The sequence below is a fragment of the Aphelocoma coerulescens genome, chromosome 4, assembly GCF_041296385.1.
Source record: "Aphelocoma coerulescens isolate FSJ_1873_10779 chromosome 4, UR_Acoe_1.0, whole genome shotgun sequence".
NCBI lineage: Eukaryota > Metazoa > Chordata > Aves > Passeriformes > Corvidae > Aphelocoma > Aphelocoma coerulescens.
In genome coordinates, this window is record NC_091017.1 from 45,448,354 (window position 1) to 45,469,681 (window position 21,328).

The window sequence follows — 21,328 nt, forward strand, 5'->3', positions numbered from 1 at the left end:
AATGAACATGTATCTAGAGTACAGGAATGTGGTGTTTCTTCATTTGGAAATTATTATGTAGGACTCTGGCATTAAAAGAGATTTGATTAAAAGAAAGAATATAATGAAATTTTTGGTTTTGTTATGATACAGAGCAAATAATTTCAACTAGATGTTAGCCTTTCACAAAACTAAGGAACATGTGGGAGCTACCAGGTCCAGGTTCTCTCGTTTTACCTTGGGAATTAGATGTTACTGTATGTAAATCACCTGAGTTTTGACTCTCCATTTTCAGTATTCTGAAAGAAAGAGTAGAAAATAGAAAAGTAATTTTTGAGAAAAACTGTACTTATAATTTTATGTGATAGGGAAACCACAGTGCTGATTTCTAACCTCAGTCGAGGGTGACATTTGTACTTGACAAGTATCGATTTTTTATAAGTAGAGATTTAAAACTGCATATGCAAAAAGGTTCTGTTCAGATCGGCATCATTGTGCGAGAAAAGGGCTTTCACACTCTGTGAATGTTGGTTTCTGATCCTGAGACACAGCCTGGGCTCTGAAATTTGAATCTATTGCATCTAACTTACAGATACAGTAATAGCACTCTTTTTACAAAAAGAAAGAATTATAAACATAAGACTGCATGGTTATAACAAAAAATAGTAATATCAGAAAGGCAAATACATTTGGCAGACTCAAATATTGGCAGAAGATAAAGATGAAAGCAAGAAGATGCTGTTGGTGCCTATTTGATACATAAAATAATGACTGATTTTTTAGACTTCTTTTTTTAATTAAAAAAATACTTTTATTCATAGCGTGCTAAAGGGATGTTGACCACTATAATACAATTAATCTGAGATGTGCCTTGAGTTATTTTGCTTACCTACAATCTTAAGAACATAAGGTGTATGAATAATGATCTTATGAAAAGAAAAGTTTATTTTTACATGATTATACCTTAAACTTTAATGCTTAATAAAAACTTCAAATGGCATGAATTGTAAAGTATTCCTATAAACAAAAAGTAAATGAGCTTTTACATTGGTGAAACTGATAGCAATCCCGTTTACCCATAAAATTCAGGAAAAAAACCCTAATTTTTCAGGGATCTGCAACTGAATCAAATTCTTTAAATCCTGAAACTCATATTACACCTCCATTCCTTTAAAGAATAAGTAAATATATGGGAGAAGTGGGGAGGGAAATCTCCCAGCATAAATTTAGGATTATTACTACTCTGTCCTTTAGGAATTGGTAAACAAATTTAAAGGTACAGATACCCTGAAAAAAAGGTTGTCCTTCGTAATTTTTTTTCTAAATTCAGGCTCAGTTTTTGGTTTTGTCTGGTTTCAAATGTAATAGGAAGTATTGGTTTCCCTATTTTACAGTGTGCAATCCAATACAAAAGGGAATGGAAAATAATCATTAAAACAGTCTCTGTTCTTATTTTAAATGGCAAAATTTCTCAGGCCATGTTTTCATGAAAACCTGTGTATTTTTATTTTATTTCACTTCCTCCCCAAAAAGAAAAAAGTTCTTCATGGTTTCCAGTATCCAAACACTGCTTTAACTTCACCAAATCATAGTTATTGAAGGTGCCTCTCAGTTTCCTTTTCATGCTTTTTATTTACTTCAGAGTGTAAACACACCTTAAGAACATACCTTAAGGGACTGATCCAAACCCAGATAGCTCTTAAAAAACAGGCAGCTTTCACTTCCTCCCTTAGGAGCTGCTGGCTCTTCTGGGTGAATCACTTAAACCCTAATATTTTCAGATTTTAAAATTGCTAATCTAAGATGAATCATTAGACTGATATTCAGCTATCACGAACAAGTTATGTCCATTTCTTGGATGAGCCTTTAAAAGTAACCACTCTGGGAGGACATTGGGTTTGTGTGACAGAGCAGCACGGGACATGGTTTCACTACAGTCCATGCTTCCAGGTGCTGCCAGGCTGAGCTAGACACCTTTTTTCCCCCCTGTTTGATGGAGTTTTTTACCTACTCTGTATGTTGACTGGCTCCTCGGTGAGCATACAGATAGTAATATTCTAGGTGTTAAGCCTGTTTTTAAAAGCCTGTTTTCTCAAACAACTGCTAAAATGGACTTTGCTCTATTCACAGTTAATAATAGTACTGGTAATAATCATAAGGAAGAGTATGTTATTATGTGAAGATGTTTGTTTTGATTTTCTTTGTCTGGAATGATAAAGGGTATTCACAGTGATAGTATTTCAGTGACTGGCTTTACTGAATCTGTATTTATCATGGTATTTGAAAAATAAGTAATGGGAAGAAGTCTTTATAAGTATTTGAATCTATGTATTAAAAGAGGCACAATTCATTGTTCAGTTCAGGTGAACACTTCATTGTAAAAGGTAATCAGCATCACTTGACCTTGGGTGTGTATCTTAAAACTTCAAAGAATTTTTCTGGGACATCACCTTTTTCACATGGGCTAAGCACAGCTACAAAACCTTTAGTCTTGTCTCCTGGAGAAACATAGTTACTTTTGTGGTGTTAGCTCAACATTTCCTTTCACTACAATGTTAGGTAAGCTGTTTAATAAAAAGTGCTTGAAATTCCTAGCAACTGATCAAATTTGATCATGATGAAATATATTCTGCTGTATTTTATGTTTAGATGTAAAACTAATATTCATGGAATTATTTTTGAGCCAGAAGAATTAAAATTTCTATTGGAAATACCATCAGAGCTTTAATCATAGTAGCATAACTGCAGTATGGTAAAAGATAAACCGAAGGAGTTTGCAAACCCCTGTGCTATGCACAGGACAGAGGGATGAATGGATAGACAGATAGGTAGCTAGGTGCATATCAGACATTATAAGGTATAATTGCCATAGAGCAAAGAAATGTGTGATATGAAATTAGATGCATGTGTTAATGAAGTAGGGAAACCGTGTACATTTAAGAGTTCTTCATCTTTCATTCACATGGATGTGTAAATACACAGAATAATAGTACCTGACAAAGAGCTAAGAGGAGGGTTAACATCCAGCGTGAGGTGGAGTGTTTAATGGGTGAACTTAAAAGCAGATAACAATATAGCATCCCATGTATACTTTCATAATTGCACATTCCCCCAGAGATAATGGATATCATTATCAGCGGCGCCTGTCCTAAGAAACTTGGCAAGGTTATGATTGTTTGTTACAGCTTTGGTTATATTAACATACACATTAATATTTATAAATATTTGATGTCATGTTAATTTTTCATATAAGATGATTTATGTAATGCTGCTGTGCCCTGTTAGAGGGCATTTGCAATGTGCTTCATAAGGGAAGAGAATTGATGCATGTTCTTTAAGAGGAGTTGCCTGTGTATTGCAGTGCTCACAGTGCATTATTCTGGAGAACAGTGATTTAAGGATAAATTATCTGAATTGCAGATATACTCCATTAACATTTTAAATAAAACATAAAGAAAAGACCACTATAGGAAATAAAACAATAATATCAACATGGGGGGAGGGGGAGAGGGGGGAGTGTTCTCCTAAATAGTGAGACTCCTTGGTCTGACCTATATTCCAAGACCTTTATTTTGTATATTGGGAAAAATCAATAATTATATTCATGACATAGTTGCAGGCATTTGGGTGGAAATTCTGCATCAACTTTGCAAATAATTATTGAAGAAGTAATAATTATAGATTATATAGATATAGATATCTCCATCCTTTGATGACAGAGATAGGTTAATATAAATCCAACTGCTAGAAAACATAAAATTTAGCTATGTCTAAAGCAGTAAGTATGACTTCAGAAGTGACAGAGATGTAAGTAATTATGCTGTTCAACTGGACTATTCCTCACTAATAACTGGAAGCACAATCACAAATTATTGAATCTGTGAATTAGTGGATACACAAGTGCAGTGAAAGGATAGTGTATCACAAAATGTAGGGGGTTTCTTTTGACAAATGTAGCTTCTTCATTTGGCAAATATAGTCTAGTTTGGCTGATTCATAATACTTCACACTTACAGAAAAAGTCTTACAGGATATTTTGTAAAACAATAAAATGTGCATAACAGGAAATCTTACTGCAGCACATTACCTGCTAAGCCTTTGGGAAATGGACAAAATCCCTATTTGTGCATTTCCATGGACTTGCAAGTTTAGTGCAGTAGTATCACATAATGTATTTGTTCATATATGTATTCTTCTGAAGAGAGCCACATTATTGATCAATTTATTTTACTTTTTTATATTTGTATTATGAAACAAAAAGAATAAGCAAACAGAAAGAAAAAAACCACAGGAGTTACTTATATTAATTTTTGTTAATTTGTAACCATGTATTTAAAGTCACTTGCAACTTCAAGAACTGCTGTATACTGATGTAATATTTTATTTGGTTGTCTATAATATATGGTGTTAATATTGGGCTGTTTCATTGACAGAATGTAATTTCAAATCCAGACTTCATATAAATGTTGCTTTGAATGATTCAAAGTCCCAGGCTTCTGAAATCCTGCACACTCCTGTGGGACATAATCCTAGGGGGATCTGCAGGGTGCTGCCACATCCCTAAAACAAGTAGCAATTAAGCATCTTCCTGACTGAGTCAGCAGAACAGAGTTTTGTTTTCTACCCTCCGGTTACCAGACCTCCAAATTTGCTCAGCTGATTCTCCATAAAAATTAACATCAGAATTTGGTAGAAACTAGTCTACTAGCTCCAAGTTAGTAAAATATTCTTGTAGGCCTGAGTGCAAAACATTCATTCATTACCTAAAAAAGTTCATATCTTCATGGGTTTTTTTTTTAAGGTTGTAGATTATGAAAAATAACTAAGAATAACTCCCCAAATATAAATGGAATATATTAATGAGCTCTAATTGCAGAAGTTTAAGGTGATAAGAAACTATGACCATCTTTGATTTGATAATTCCATCACAATGGCAGTCATCACTTGTCTTAAGGTATTTTGATTTTGTCTTTTGAATAGTAGGATGTGCAGTTACAATGTGGTTGGTAGGGAGTGGTGCCTCCAGTTTCTGTCTCTGCCTCAGCTTTTCTGAGTTATGTTAGGCCAGTTATTTAGGGTGGCTGTCTCCGACTTCATGTCCTATTTCACATGTGTCTACTCATTATTCATCTGCTTTAGTCTAGTTGTGTGAACAACTTCTGTAGCTTTTACAGAGGCAGCAATCACAGAAAGCAACTCATCCCTTCTAAAATGGTGCTGGGACATAGTGCCCATTTCTTTCCATTCCTTGAGTGAAAGTTAAAGACGAAAAATTCCAGCTTCACTATGAAGCCAATTTTTGTGATAATAAAAATTAAATTTGGAAGTCAGGATACGCAGAGAATCCCTTAGCTCTGCCATCGTAGGATACCAATACGTTCTTTTGAGATAGAATGATCCCACAAAAGCACCATCTTTTTTCCTGCTGCTTCTGAGGGGTTTCTTGGCTGAGGAGTTTTTTTCTCAATATCTGCCACCAGGACATTTTCAAATCAAGGTACAATCGGAAAATATAAATACAGTATTATTTCAGAACTCAGAAATTATAAAACTGGATCTTTCAAAAAGTGGACATGATTGATGAATAATTTGTTTCTGAGATATAACCTACAGTTTTTCTTACTAGATAATTTTTTTTACATTATAATTTCTATTATTAATCTTTTTATAAATTAATACATCTATAAAGTAGGTTTTTAACACAAATGGCACTGTTTTAGTTGCATGTCAATGTTTAACATTTGGCAGTCTGTTCCAGGTTAGTTAATCTGGAAACAAAATAATGTTTTATATCTCATAGTCAACACCTGATCAAAGTAACAGCAGTATACAGGACCATTTGCCCAGAGGGAAAGAAAGAAAACTAAAGATTTTATCTCAATATGGATGTTTCAAAAACATGTCTTTATAGCTTCAGATTGAATTGTTAAAATATATTATCTGCAGAATTTCTGTGGAAGATATTTCACAAGTAGTGTCAAAAGAAAGGCTTGTTATCAGTCTTAACAACAGAAAGCCAATGCATTTTTTTCACACCACTCCAATTGCCCATGTCATGTATCCGTGCTTTGCTGTAAATCTCTGGAATCTCTATAACCTGCACCACAATTACCCAAACATCCACCTTGGTAGCTGCAAAGTCTTTTGGCTTTTGAAGTCAGATGATAGGATTTCACTTTAAATCGTGGATGTGAATGAACAGTATCTCTTGATTTTGGGGCCATCTGTTTTTAAAGCATTGCCTCTGCTTGTCCTATGAAATATGAGCACATCTTCAAAACCACATCTGTATTATTACACAGATTTTTGCCTTCAAGAATAATACTTTGATGAATTTGTGATTGGATTTGGTGAACAAAATTTATAACATTTTAAAATACAGTAAAATAAAAACCTGGCAGCACTTTGACCCAGAATTGGATTAGACAATATAGTGATGAGTGTTATGTAACATCCTATGCTGAAAATGAGAGTACTGGATTTAGGCTGCTATTTCTTAAGTCCTCTTTTCAATTTTCAATACCAAGTGAGAATTTCATCAGAGTTAAATGCCATGGAAGGGGAGGGTGAGAAGAAATTATAGAGAATCTCTGGGCTGGAACATGATTAAGTACTCGTACAATACAGTGACTGAAACGACAGTGGACATTAATTGGCCTTCTCTCTGGGAAATTCCAGTATGGGCAGAGGATGTTGACAGTGAGAAGAAATGGCACATTTGTACAAAATATAAGCACATATTGTCTAATGAAAATCTTATCATAAGTTTGATAATTTTTAATGTTAAGATTGATTTATGCAGGGTTTAAAAAATAAATCTATGTTAGGCCAAATGTTGATAGTATTATTAGAAGAGTATTTCACACAAAAGGCAAGTGTAAGGAAAAATTAACAAATTTTTGGACCATTAAAAACTCTTGTTCTTAATCACATATTTTACTGATGAAATCCTAATGTTTGCTACAAAGAATATGCAAGGGCAACACTTTATTAATTTTCATTACCCAGGTTGTGAGAAATTCAAACAATAAGCAAAAATCATATATAATGACAAGTACATTGAATAGTTAGAGGGGGAAAATTCTATGTAGATCTTGAGTTTTGTTAATACCAAAGTGTGGCATTTGCAATATATATTTGCATGGCTTCTAGCCTTTTAAGCTTCGAAGTGCTGAAAGCCTACCTGATGGGTGATTGTAGCTGTGTGTTGGCAGTAAGAAGAGCCAAGGAGGCACACTCCATATTTTAGCTATGAGCATGGAAGCAAGCATCCTATGTTCTGTGTAGTGTGAAGCACAACAGTATCATTTCAGTTAGCAGCTAATTTCAGACTTTAAAAATTCATACGTCAAGAGAAGTGATTCAGTAAGACTTTCTTGTGTGTATCATTTTTTGGTCTTTTTTTAGTTGCAATACTGGGCAGTAGGTAGAATTTAAGATATCCAGGTAAGAATAGATGTAGCAGAGTGCACTGGAGAAAAGAATGCAATAAAATTATTGTTGAGAAGTTGCAATCCAAGCGGTTATTCTGTAAGGGAGAAATTCACCAATTGATGATACAGGCAGAATAGAGATGCTTTCCTGCAAAGAGAGGTCTGGAACCTGTCCTTAATTTACAAAATAAAAGGTGGATTAGAGTCCTACACTATAACAGACTAAGTGTTGGTCACTAGTAATGAAAGAAAGACAATAAGTATACAAAATAGCAATGCTGTTTTAAGCAATGGGTAATTTTAAAAATTCATTTTAATAAAATATTCTAGTGAATAGAAACACTGCAAGTGCTTAGTACTCCGTAAAAATCACATTAAAATACAAATACCAGTAAAATATTTAACATTTCATTATAAAATGGTAATATATACTGTAAAAATACACAAACATGAGTTATTAATGCATTGATAGAAAGCCATCCAGTTCTAACTGACATTTCTATACAACAGCAACAAAGAAAGGTGACTAATTCCTTCCTATAAATTTAGGAAAAATGTTTTGAAGTAGGAAAAATAGTTAATAGAGCCATGGCAAGGGAAATTTAAAAACTGTTTCCTTCCACAGCATAACTTTTGGATAGATTTTTATTAAATATTTTTTAAAGCTGCTGCTAGTACAAAGTGAAGTAACTAGTAACTGGTACAAAGTGAGATTAGTAAAGCCATTTCATTCTAACCTAAGTGTTTGAAATTCTCAGCTAACTTATATTAGTCTTCTCTTATGCTGAATTGTTTAATTCACTTATTTATTCTAGATTTTTTTTTTTTTCTGGTTTAGGAAGCGTTTGGTTTGGGTTTTTGTTTTTTGGGGCTTTTTTTGTAACAAGTATTAAATATTCAGATTCTTCCTTGTTATCATGATATCTATTTGTTTTACTATAAGCTATACCACCTATAATGTGGAAATTCAGACATAAGTGGGGGGAGGCCAAATTTAAGCAGCATTCAGTATAGTGTGAAAATTAGCCAGTGTGTTGGTTATGACAAGGAATGCTTCCTCTAATTTAATCAGTTATTGTGCTCAGACTCACAAGTCCTCACAGCTAATCAAATAAAGCCCCATAATGAAACTCTATTTCTCTTCCTTGGCAAGCACAGGGCAAAGCAACAGTCTGACCAAACAAAACAAGGAAGGAGGATCAGAAGAATAAAAAGCACTAGCAGAGAGAAGGATACAGCATTTTGAACACTAGCATTTTGAACATGGGGTTAGATACATTGTTTTTAGCACTGTAAGCACTGCTGATACCTTTCCTCTTGTTCATTCAGTTCTTCCTCTAGACACTTTCACAGTGATACAGAATATATATTATTCTATCTTTTATTTTCCACCTCTTGTAGAAACATATCTAGGAATATTGTATCTGATATACAATATATTCTGCTGAAAGTTTGTGTCAAAGTAGTGAGAGATTATACATAAAATACTCAAAAGAGTAACTTATGTTATCATTTGGTGAGCAAAGTTGCAAAACCTCTTCTAGAAAAAGTGTAAGATACACCAAACTAAGCAATCTCAAACCTGTCTGCTCAGTACTAAATGTTTGGCACAGCTGAATAAGAAAATTGCTTTAAAAGCTTTAAAACCAACTAATTTTGAATACAATGTTTCAAATATTTGCCTGCTTTCCTGAAGCATTTGTTTTCCTTTCCTTAAGAATTAAATTTAAAAATTAAACCTACTTTCTGCTAGGCTGCCTCCTCCCATTTTGCAACATTGAGAGTTAGTGCAGAAGAGAAAGATTTTAAGTCCCTTCTGTGTAGTTAAGTGAAGGCTAAAATGGTCCTAGAAAATCTTTTGCTCATTTTCTGGTTCTTTTGAATTAGATGGGTTAGAATGATGCCACAAGAGCTACTCAAAGAGCCAAGGTTATGTTAAATCCCTTCACTGATACTGGTACACTGTAGAAATTTCTTTTGTGCAAACCTGATCAGCTGACAACCTGCAGCAGTGAAGAGGTTCAGTGGAGCTAAGGACCGGATAATGTCCCCTGCTGGGAAGGAAATGTCTTCTTTGGAAGGTGAGGTTTCTGAAGATACTGTCTGAGCTAAGTATTTCTTATTTAAAAATAGAAAAAATTTCATCTCAGCCATTCTGTCTAGTTTCTGAAAGGACACTTGATGATGAGCAGTGGAATTTAAAATAAAAAGTTTTCTTTTTCAACTGTAGTCTGTCTGCTGGTCCCAGCACAGTCATATTTTAGTGAGCCGATGCCCACACATCTCCTGTGGTCAATTAAAGTGTAAAACTGAAGAGAAAGTATTGCAAGTATGAGAGAGCAGTAGGACGAATTTGAGGTGGACAAAGCTGTGGAAAAAATCCAGAGCTTAAGGAAGGTGGATTTGTGTCTAACGTGTGAACTGAAAGGGATGTGCTTGGGGAGACCTAGTGAATGTCCTCAGGGAAGCTGACTGAGTGATCACTGATTTAGTCTGATGTCCAAACAGAAAAAATAAAGAGAGAAGAGGACTGTTTCAAGTAGAGCTGAAACAGAATAATGGAGAGGTTTAAAGTGACCAGGGAAAGAGAGTGTGAGTCAGTTTGCTAATGCAAACTTTTTTTTTCCAAGTCAAAAATGAAAAGTTTTCCTTCAATTTGATTATTAAACTTTAGTTAGCATTTTACTTTCAGATTTTGTTGGGTTTTTTTCCCCTAAGAATGGCGTTTTAAATTGAAAATTGATATATATTTTATTGTAACATATTCTAAAGCTAAGCATTTAAAAGAAACTGGTAGCTGAAACTGAATAGAAAGAGAATAGAGAAGTTCCTTTCAGTAGTCTACCATCATAGAAGTTTATTATTTGATAAAATTTGTTGACTTAAGGCTAAAATTTCTTAGTACTTACTGTGAGAGCTAATGTTTATCCATCAAATAAGTTTTTAATTTTTATGGGTTTTTGCTCAGAAGTTATAAGAATAAAATAAATTAATATTAAAATTTGCAAAACTATATTCTACAAGTAAGAGTCAGCAAACTGTGGGTGCCTGTGAAATATTATTTCTGTGGTGGTGTTACATGATTTAATTAAACAATTGCCTCCTGCACAGAGTGGCCCTCCTATAAAAATGAACCACCAGTTTGTATCAAGTGGGTTTTCCTTAGAATCTTTTCTCCTTAAATTGAAAACTATTACTTTATGTTTGTGATGGATTGCAAGGCAAAAGGTGATTTCCTGGTTAGGAAATATAACATGTCACCTGATGAACACAGCAATCAGTTTGCATCTGCTAAAGGGTTTTATGTGGTTAGGGGTGAGTATCTCAAGCCCAGTGTTCACAGCTGGCTCTACTGGGCTAGGTATTTTTTAGAAACATTGACAGTGTCATGCAGCACAGTACTGTCTGTCTCAGGCCTACTTGTGGGTTTCAAATTATGCACACAATATTTCTATGCTCTTGAAACAATTCTAGAGTTTGAAATCTGGGCCTCTGTAGGTTTCTTTTCAATGTAAAATCCTAAAACATCATGTCCACCTTAGCACAGAACTGCCTGTGACAGAACTTATGATGTTTGCATAGAATTCATCAAAGTCTAACTCCTTTTTATTCAGTGCATAACTCTTGTGGCATGTAGTAAGGAAGATCAGGCAAAATCTATTGATTGTAGGGGATAAAACTAAATAGTGATTAACTACCTTTCCTCTCAGTAAGATTGGCCTCTACAAAAGCTAAGTATTTGATCATTAGAGTATCCTTATATCTAAAAGCAGGATACAGAATTACAGTTACATGGGCAGCCTTGATTATTAATGTCATTGGTTGATTTTTGATGGATATAGCAATCTCGTTGCTCTTTGCATATTGCTTGTTATTTTAGGGTGTACTAAATATATGTGTCAAAATAGCTCAGAATCTACATGAGGATTAACACATGCAGATCCACTTCCTGAAGCCAAAGTAGTCCTTACACATATAGAAAACAGAAAAATGAGGAATATTATCAGCAGAGACATGGAACCTATTATCAAATTACCAAAGGAAGTGGAGTGTGAATTTGATTATTGCCAATGTTGTTACTTATTTGTATTGCCATGGCTTTGATGAGCACTCAGACTGAGAGCTCTCAGACACGCTGCATTAGACGTAGCATAAATGGAAAAAGACTTTTCCTACTTCCAGGGAACTTTACTATCTAATCATTAAACAAAAGCAACAAGGCAGTGCAGCTAATGGCAGTACAGCAGCACAAGAAGTACTGGTCAGCACAATTGCAAATACTGTCCAAGCTTTTTGAACTTACCCTGGGAAAGGAAGTCTCTAAGAATAATTTCTCCCAAGTATGACAGGAATCGTGGGGGGAAAAAAAGAAGCAGAGAGATGCATTTCAAACTTTAGGAGCTGGCAACAGCTACTGGTATCACATGCCAGGTCGACATGGGTGTTGAGCTCTCGACAGGAAGGAAGCAGTCACTGGCAGGATGGAAAAGGGCAGCTGGAGGATCCTTAAAATGAAGATGAGTAGCTTAAGTTTGGTAGTAGAGAAGAGGCTGCCAGAGGAAGAAATTGCTATTGCCACAGTACCCAAAATGGCCAAAGTGGCAGGCTGTAAAAATACAGCCTTTGCAGCAATACTCAATAAAGCCATAAACCAAATAAAACTGAATCAATAGGTGTTTTTATCTATCTTTTTTAGATTTCTATGATAGAATTCATTCTGACAGACAGAAGTTTATTTTATTACAAGTTCTGAGATTATTTTGAGAGCTATTCATTTTATAATGGAAAAATTAAAATGCAGAGCTCTAGTTTTGCCAGCACGTGAGCTATAGATTTCTTCTGCTGCTTCTTTATCATTTTCCATTTCTTTATGACTGGTGTAAGAACAGAAAAGCTGTGTTTTTATAATGTGCATATGCAAAGAGTTTCACTAGTTTTCTACAAGTACTGAATATTTAGGAAAGAGGAACTATAGCTGTGTGCTTTAGAAAGCTTCCAAGAAAATGAAGCTACTTAGAACTATTTCCTTTTCCATTTTGCCTTTTTGCAAGTCCTGTTCACAGAATGGTGGTACAGCTTCTCTCTGAGTTGGCAAACATTAGAATTGGCATTAGTGCTGAACTGGGATTTAGGTTTTCTAAGATTCAACCCTTTGGCCTGAATTCAGGGACTTGCTATGGTATCCTCAACACATCATAGGTGTTCAGTGGTCTGATGACAATTTTGGCTTTTAAAAGATCCTGCCATTTCATCTTCTAGTGAAGGCTTTGATGACTGCACTACTGTGGACATAATCTTGATCCAATATAATTCAGGAGAAGTAACGTAGAATCAGATGTGCTCTGTGGAATTACACTGCCATGACATCAGCAGCACAAACATTGCAGTACTATGGTAGGAGCTCAGAACTGAAAATATGAAGATAGAGAAAGCAAAAGTGTGTTTTCTGTTGTCATTCTCCATTCTACTTCATTTTTCTATATTTAAATTCTGGAAAAAGAGGAAACAGAAAGAACTCATACATCCAGAAATTGTGGGTGTTTCAACATCACCTCAACTAATATAGGTGGTGTTTAATAGATAACTGAAAGAAAATACAAACAGAAGGTCGAAAGCATATGATGGGAGGGACTACACAAGTCCAAATTTATATCAGTCTAAAAAATGTAGCCACTGTTGGTGGTTCTCTAATGCTGAGGTGAAATATGTAAAAGAGTCCAGAGTCCCACTCAAACTGTGATGTTTCTGCATGTGCATATGGAAGTCACATTCTGAATATGAGATGAATATCATAGAGTCCAAGTTTATGTCACTTTAAGTTGCTGAAGTCAGTTCTGTTCTGAACTGCTGTTTGAGGTCAGAATTATATTGTAGACAGTTTGTGTGTGTGCGTGTGTAATTATCACTGAAGACCTTTGGGGTTTCCATATTTGGTTTCTAGTGCTTTAAGAATTCTCTATATTCAATTCCATTTATTTCAGTTTTTAAAACAAGCAAAACAAAACTGTATTTTTAATGTGTCGTGAACTTCTCTCAAGCCATAAAAATAAACACACTTGAACAAAGAAGATTTGGAAATCCAGAATAAGGATAATCTGTACATCCTGAAATCGCATGAATGTAAAAAATTGAGTTCTGGTCTAGCAGAGTTGGTACAAGGACATCAATATTAGCATCTGTGGTAAAGTTTCTGATTGCTCTGTCTGTATTTATCAATGCTTTTCTGTGTCACTTCCTTGGTTTTCCTAAATGGAGCTCTCTCTTGAGAGGATTGGCTTTCTGCATTATATTTCTTTTAACTTTTTAAAAGGTAAGGCTGATAGGCTGTGATGCCATTAACGTGCCATATTAACAGAACTCCTGGTTATAGCTGCCATAATATCACTGGTCTGGAAACAGAGGGAAGGATTAAAACAAGATCTCTACCTAGTAAACTAAGAGTTACCATACTCTTCCATCTTCATACCTGGTACCTAGACAGGACTGTGGTTCTGGATCTGACCTATCCTTTATCTGTGCCCTTGCTCCACAAAATTGTAGGTAAGAAGGAACCATGAAACCTGGAGGAAGGGGAGCTTACAACTTGCTTTCTGACTAGCACTTCTCCTCTTCCTAAGTTCCTCCATCAGCAGATTGCCCTGCTTTTCATGAACAGAAAGGAGACCCCGTAGTTTTTAACAGCCTGTGGGGCTCCACAGGTGGTTATACCAACATATGTAGCATAATACCATATCAATACAGGAAATCAGCATTTTGAGCCCATGCTCTTTTCTTTCCCACAAGAATCTTGGTTTGAATGCCTAGGGGAAGAACCCATTTCAGAAGCAACAAATAATTTTTAAAAGAAAAAATCTTTCAATAAGAAGTTACATTCCATTGCCATGGAGATACATAATAAACCCTACAAACAGGGTTCAAATAGGATATAATCTGATGAACACAGATCCAAACCCAAGTGTACTTGCATAAATTAATCCTTAATAATAATACACTATTTATATTGCCATAAATGAGGTGTTCTGAGAATATATGCGAAGTAACTATGTAAGAAAAGAAAACCACATTTATTTTCTGTGATTAGCTGATATGGTTGGAAAAAGGACACAAGCTTTCAGCTACAGAGTTCCTTCATCAGAATCCTCTGTATGTTAGGAAAGTGTTTCCATTAAAAAGATAACACTTGGCAGGGAAAGTGAATATATATGTATTTTTAATTTTATAAATTTTATATATATTTTTAATTTTATAAATAAGCACTGGAACATCCAAAGCTTCTGTGACACCAAGGGGAAAAAAAGAGCTCTATCTTGAAGCTGAAAAGACCCAGAAAGTTGTGAACTGAACTGGTTTTTTTAATAGTATAAAGTTCCATAGGGTCTGTGTGTACACAGAGAGGTTGTAGCCCCATGGTAAATGTGTGATGTGCCTGTGTAAGGCTCAATAATCCAGCTCTTCTGAGGCAGCCCCTGTGATTCCAAACCTCTGAGACACTTCAAAGAACTTCTGTTTTAAAAAGTATCAAAGACATGCTGGGGGAAAAAAAATTATCCTGTGAATAGGGGACAGTACCTGTCCAGCGGTCCTAAAGAAAAGTAACTGGCATTGTATGGAGCAGGCAATATTTAGGCCACAACAAGTACTCAGTTTAGCATTTGCAGTCCCATGACATACCAAGGCCTTTGTACTGTTAGAAAAAGAAAGGGAGAATTCCCTCTGCCAGATAAAAGCAGTGCTTGTTTCTGGTGCTGAACATCCACACTGCTATTCAGGAAACAAGAAGACCTCTTCCCAGTAACCTAGAAAACACAAGACTTCAACACAAAAGTATGTTTACTCTTTTTGAACAAGTATTAGCAAAAAAACCCTAAAATTTTTTAAAAAAGACATTATTTTTAGTTTTGAGGGGTTTTGTGTTGTGGAAGAGGTATGCATGAGCCCTTTACAAGCAGAAGAATACCAAGCATAGTTTAACAAGTAGAGTACATATAATAGTCCAAATACAATAGATGTTGTAACAGCACTCACTTGAAGTGATCTGCCCACCTTCATCATGACTTTAATGTTTTGTGTATATCCATAAAACCAATGAGCCAGAATATTGTGTGCTTTCCTTTCTGGAAGACAAGGCACCAGCGTGAGTTTTTAATATATGTACATGTTTTTTATAAACAACACATACATTAGTGAAGATATTTCAGGACCTTGTGGTGCAGCCTTTCTGAGATAGGGCAAAATTATTAGACTTCAAATTTCCATTTGTAGGAAAGTCCTGTAAACACCTTCAGCTACTATTTATTTTTAGGCTGCTACAATTATGCCATATATGATTTGATTATTAGGGTTAGCAGGACCATGGCTAATGGAATCAGTACCATGGCTACAGCAAGCTTTGTGAATTCTCCCTGCCAGTTTTCTGCATAACTACACTTGTGTCACTCACACGGCACAGGGGTACTCTAACAATTAATTGTAAACCAGAGGGAAACTTTTAATGGACCTCTTCTTGAGATCTCCTGTTAAAAAAAGAAAAGTTCCCATGAGTGAAGTATAAGTTAGCTTTTCCAGGGGGAAAAAAGGAATGAATTATATTTCTCTTCTTGTCCTTTAAATGAATAGCATAGTTTGGGTGAAATTATCAGGCAATTGCATGCCTTTTATGCAGATAATGCTATTTGATGAAAGCGGTGTTTTGATCTGCTGAGGATAATACAGATCCAGGGTTGGATTCATTGGTAAGAGTAAAGCTGTCTTCTGTGATAACTTCATCTCAGCATGAGGTCAGACGGGGAAAACTGGGATGGGGGATTAAAAAATGACACAGTCGGAGCAGTATTCAGTTCCCTGCTGTGCTCCTGGCTGCACACTATAGCTTATGTTTCTGATCTGTTATGGTATTGTCTGCTTTTCTCTCCCAGAGCAGAAAGAGATTGCTTAAAACTTTTCTTTTTTCATCTAGAGGGATTAGTTCAGTGCAGCTTTTTTAATTAAAGAAACTGTATCTTTTTCAATGTAATTTAAGGCTGTACAAGAAGGCCATCAGCATTCATAACTTAGCACTATTACCTGCAACAAAGCCTAGCCATTTATTTCACATTCAGAAGAAGAAATCACTAGTAAGATTTTTGAGGGTTAAAATTTGATAATTTGCCCTATGATTGAAAGAATCACAGTTAACCATTGTCTCCTAAGAGTTTTCTGTGAAGGAACTTCGGGCAGTTTTGCTGTTAGTTTATATGGGCTTTCTTAATTAAATCTCTGTGACATCAGATTGGTGGTTAAAAAATATTCTGATGTGTGGAAATAGATCTGAGTGTATTTTTTACACGAAAAAAATGAATACAAAAATACTCTCAAATATTAAAATGGCATCTACAGAAAATGATGCTGTAACATCAGCTACGTCTCTTTCAGAACAATATTTCCAGGCTACAGACTTTCTAAATATGTAACTAGTACCTTCATTAATTAGTAATAATATGCAAATAACAGACACATGTTCATGATATCTAAAATGGTCAGTGTGTATGTGTGGCTGTAGATGTAGATGTGTGTTTATGCATATGTGTGTATGTATGCCTGTATTCATATAGGCACATATAGATTTAAATATAGAAAGATATACATACATGCAGTTACATATATTTTTCAGCTCAGAGATTTGAATTTACAGCACAATTTAAACAAGGTTAATAGCTAAAACCTTCAAATGTTTCAAATAAGGCCCATATGGTGATCACTTTACAAAGCATACAGGGACTGTGCTTAGGTTGCAACATACACATTTCCAACTAAATTCCATGCCAGATCAATTAGAAACAGTTCTCCTGAGCAGACAGGAACAAACACAGATTGTTACCACTCCACTGCCTGAACTCTTGTCTTCTAGGAATGAAAGCAGTCATCTTGAATACAACATATTTTACTACTAACAGCCTAAGATTTTCTTTAAACTAGTAGTATTTTAATAAAATAACTGTTTAGGCACATCAGAGAGCAATTAACATCCAAATTATCACAATAAAATAGCAGATTGCTATTAGAGCTTTTGGTTAGAGAGGTATTTTTCCCAGACCGCATTTGTTAGTGATGTCTTCTGCTAGGAGGAGTACATGGCACAGGAGAAGAAAAAAAGGGAAGAACCAGACTTCAGAAAAGCACTTTTGGTTGCTTTTTTTCTCATGCAGTGTGCTTATCTTTTCTTTAAATCATCTTTTCTTCCTAAATTTGAACAATTTTCTGGTGGAATTTCTTATTATTTTTTAAAATATGTCTTTCAGCTAGAAAGCTATAAAGGAAAACAAAAATGTTAATTATGACTATGAAGCTTAGTTAAAACAAGGCCTCCTTCTTCTTGTAAAAATCATAGATTCTGAATAAATGTGACTTAATTATATAAACTTCTGTATGTATATATAAGATCTGTATATTGACTTCTGAATTGCTATAAATATTCTGAATTCCTCCTGTTAAAGGAAAATACAAATAGTTATCCCCAGCTGTAGTTGCTGGGAAAGTGTTATACCAGCAAACACAAATCTTATCTTTTTCATGGCCTTGGGTACTAACTCACACAATGATGGTGGTAGCAGCGCTTTGTGATGGCTCCTACTTATGAGTACAAGGTGATTAAAATGATTATGTGCCTGGATTTAAGGCCATAAGTTTAGCTCAGGCAATAGTTCCTAATGTGGTGTTAGCACAATATGAAAGGCATTTTTGTATTCCAAATCGTATGCAAACTCCTTCAGGTTCTTTCCTAGGGACCCAATGAAGAGGGTCAGCAGTTTTGTGCAGCTGAAGTGCATCATTTTCACCAGAGGTCAGCTTCCCATATAGCTTTGTTTTATGCAGTGGAACACAAACTAATGTAGTGGAAAAGCATGACCCCCATTTAAAGGTTGATTTGTATGATAATCAGTACATTTAGTGACTTCAAAATGAACGTGTGTAAGGCCCTATCTTGCTTTAATTAAGGTAATTAAGACATATTTCCCTCTGCAGACAGCTATTTAATTTTATGGCTTTGTCAGTGATCAGATTAGAATATTTGTTTTACAATTTTACCACAACTCGATACTCGGGGAAAAAGTGCCTCTCGATCCCGCTGCTGGCGGTGAGACGGGGGAGGCAGCGCAGCCCTTCCCGCGGAGAGAGTGAGCCCAGCGCAGCTCCGCGTGTCCGCAGCCGCTCCAGTCCGTCACTCTGCGCCCCCGCGCACTGGGGCTCCCCGCTGCCGCTGGGGCGGCGCGGGCGGCCCCTTCTTCCCAAAGTTTCCCGTTCCCACAGAGGAGCGGTGCGGTTCTCTCCGGGGCTTAGGGAAGAGCGTGGTCACGGCCGGCTCGTCACCTTCTGACCCGGCCCCGCCGCGGTCCGCGCTCGGCGCAGCGCGGGGCTGCGCGGGCTCCGCCGTCCCGCCCGGGCAGCCGGGGAGAGAAGCGAGGCGACTCCGCCGACAGCTCGAAAGCGGCCGCTCGAGCGGCTGCGAACTCGGTCCCTTCGCGGGGCTTGCACAGGAGCAGGAGCCGCGGAGCTGACCGCGCGGACAGCTAATGGGAATAGTTGTTGCCACGTTATGACCAACCAGCAAGACTGAGTCGAAAGGAAGTTTTTGGTTTTTTGGGGTTTTTGTTTTTTATAATTAGGGTTGTGATTATGAAGTGTCTTGACGCAGGGCAATGCTGCTAATTGTTTCCATTACGTAGAGGCAGTCCCTACCTAGCTGCATTAAAGCGCATCTTGACTCTTACCCCGAAGGAAAATGGATGGTTAGAAACAATTTCTTCCTTCATGAGCTGTAGATCCAGGACCGCTGACAATGCAGAGATTTTGAGATCCGTTTATTTCAGACATGCGAGTATCCTGAAGAGCGTGGATTCCTGGAACCAGAAAGTGCCTCTAAGTCTGGCAAAGACCGAGTTACCGTTCAAGTACGGAAGGACACGTTAAGAACAATTTAAGAAGTTTGCAAAGAACGTGACCATGTCTTGAATGTGTGCTGTCTTTTGGAATCACTGGTAGATTAGTGCAGGAGTCGGCATGTCTCACATCAGAGGACGTCCTGCTCTTTTCTCTCAGTAACACCTACTGTCCAAAAAGATTTACAGATAGTCTCATCTGAAAAAAAAAAAAAAAAAAAATCTCTAAGTCGATAAGGAATGCATACCCTTTTGTTCTTTCTCTACTAAAATAGTGAGCTTACTGGAAATCCAAGAGAGTAAGGAATGGCTACAGTGTGATTTTAGAGAGTTTAGTCACATTTAACAGTTGACATTAGGAAGATAGTTTCCTATAAAGCTCTAACTCAAATGTGCCTGCACACTTTTCAAATCAACTTAAACTCTGAAGACTGAAATTTAATTAAAGTTTGGTAAGCCTGGTAGTGCTGTTTCAGTGATGTCCAAGTTAAGAGCACCAAAATAACTTACTCTGAACTTCAAATGTTTATCAATAAGTAGTTGACATTTGTTGTCTATCCAGTGGGCTTTGCACAAGGAAGGCATGTTATCGTTCTACATAATAAAGCAGCATCTTAACTCAGTGTATTTGAGGGCAGTAAAAAGTTGAAGTTAGTACTAGATGAATAGATTTAGTAAAGGTATTGCAAATGGATGAAGCAGCAGTGCAAAAATATAGTGCTTTAAATTTGCATTTGCAAAGCATAACTTTAAATATTGTGTTGGAGGACTGTAAGCCAAAAGAAAAGAAAATTGTAACTAAAACCCTGAGTCTACAAGATTTGCTTTTAGTTTAGCAGAGATGCTATATGTAACAACAATTACAGCATTTGGCGTAAGTTCAGGGTTAAGATTATTCCTGTGTGCCTAGCTATATGCGTTTTGTAACAATGAATTTTGTGCAATTCACATTTTCACACTTCGAGTGCTTTCTTATAAGGACTAAACCCTTTGTAAGATATTTTATTTAAAAGACAAGGTCATGATGATTCCAGTTCTACTTGTATTGTCTGTGCACTTACCTGCACAGAGCTGTCTCTAGAGAGGTCTCTATGGCTCCTACTTTCTCAAATGAAATGCCACCACTTCAGAACCCCCCACAAAGTCAGTACGGAGTATTCATTTCAATCCCATTGGTTTAGTTGTTGTATCTTTAAAATACTTTTTCAAACTTGTATTTAAAAGCAGTTCCTTTTATTACAACTTTTCTGGGGATGAAAACACGTCATTGCCATTATAAAACATCTTCTTTCTTTCTGTATGCTCAATATTATGAATTACACATTTACTGTACTGTAAAAGGGCTTGAAACATTTGTAGTTTTCTATTGCACTTGCTGCATGGTGCTGTGTGATGTTGGCTCTGTGTGTGTGGTACCTGCTGTAATTCCCACATGCTGACCTCAGCACTGTGGAATCAGTTTTTATACCCAGGAACCTTGTCTCCCGGGTCGAGCCCAGCAAAGTACAAATGCAAAGAAAAATACAGGGGTAAAACACGGGCATGTGAGAGAAAACTGCCTGACTGATCATAGACAGCCCCCTCGCAATGCCCGTTGGTTACATCTGCAGTAACGTTTCGATGATTAGGAGGCATTTCCAGTTATTTCAGGACAGAGGAATAGAGGGATTTTCCTTGGGAGCGTTCAAGATAACACAGTCGTGCATCTTTCATTACAGGTCAGAGATGTGGAGGATAAAGTTTGGAAAATCAAAGTACTGCAGCGGGTAGCCAGCTAAACGTTCAAAGCTGCTCGTCTGTCTAACTTCTCCGAGTGTTTCGCATCTCCTATGTGAAACGCCTTTGAGTTTAAAAGGGAAGGATAAAGGCGTAAAAACAGAGCGATCCTAGATAGGTAGGTAGGTAACATCTCAGTGTGTAAAAAGTTACAGGTACTACTTTGAGCCGAGAGGTTGCTGAGGAGTCAGGGAAAAAAATAAGCAGAGGCGCCTTTGTACACGA

General features: G+C 36.4%; 1 protein-coding gene across 39 annotated transcripts in view; it reads left to right on the forward strand.

Moving 5' to 3' along the window:
• The window catches only part of TENM3 (teneurin transmembrane protein 3), a 1,310,258-nt gene that overhangs the window by 869,476 nt on the left and 419,454 nt on the right, over positions 1-21,328 (forward strand). The gene's annotated exons all lie outside the window — the stretch shown is intronic.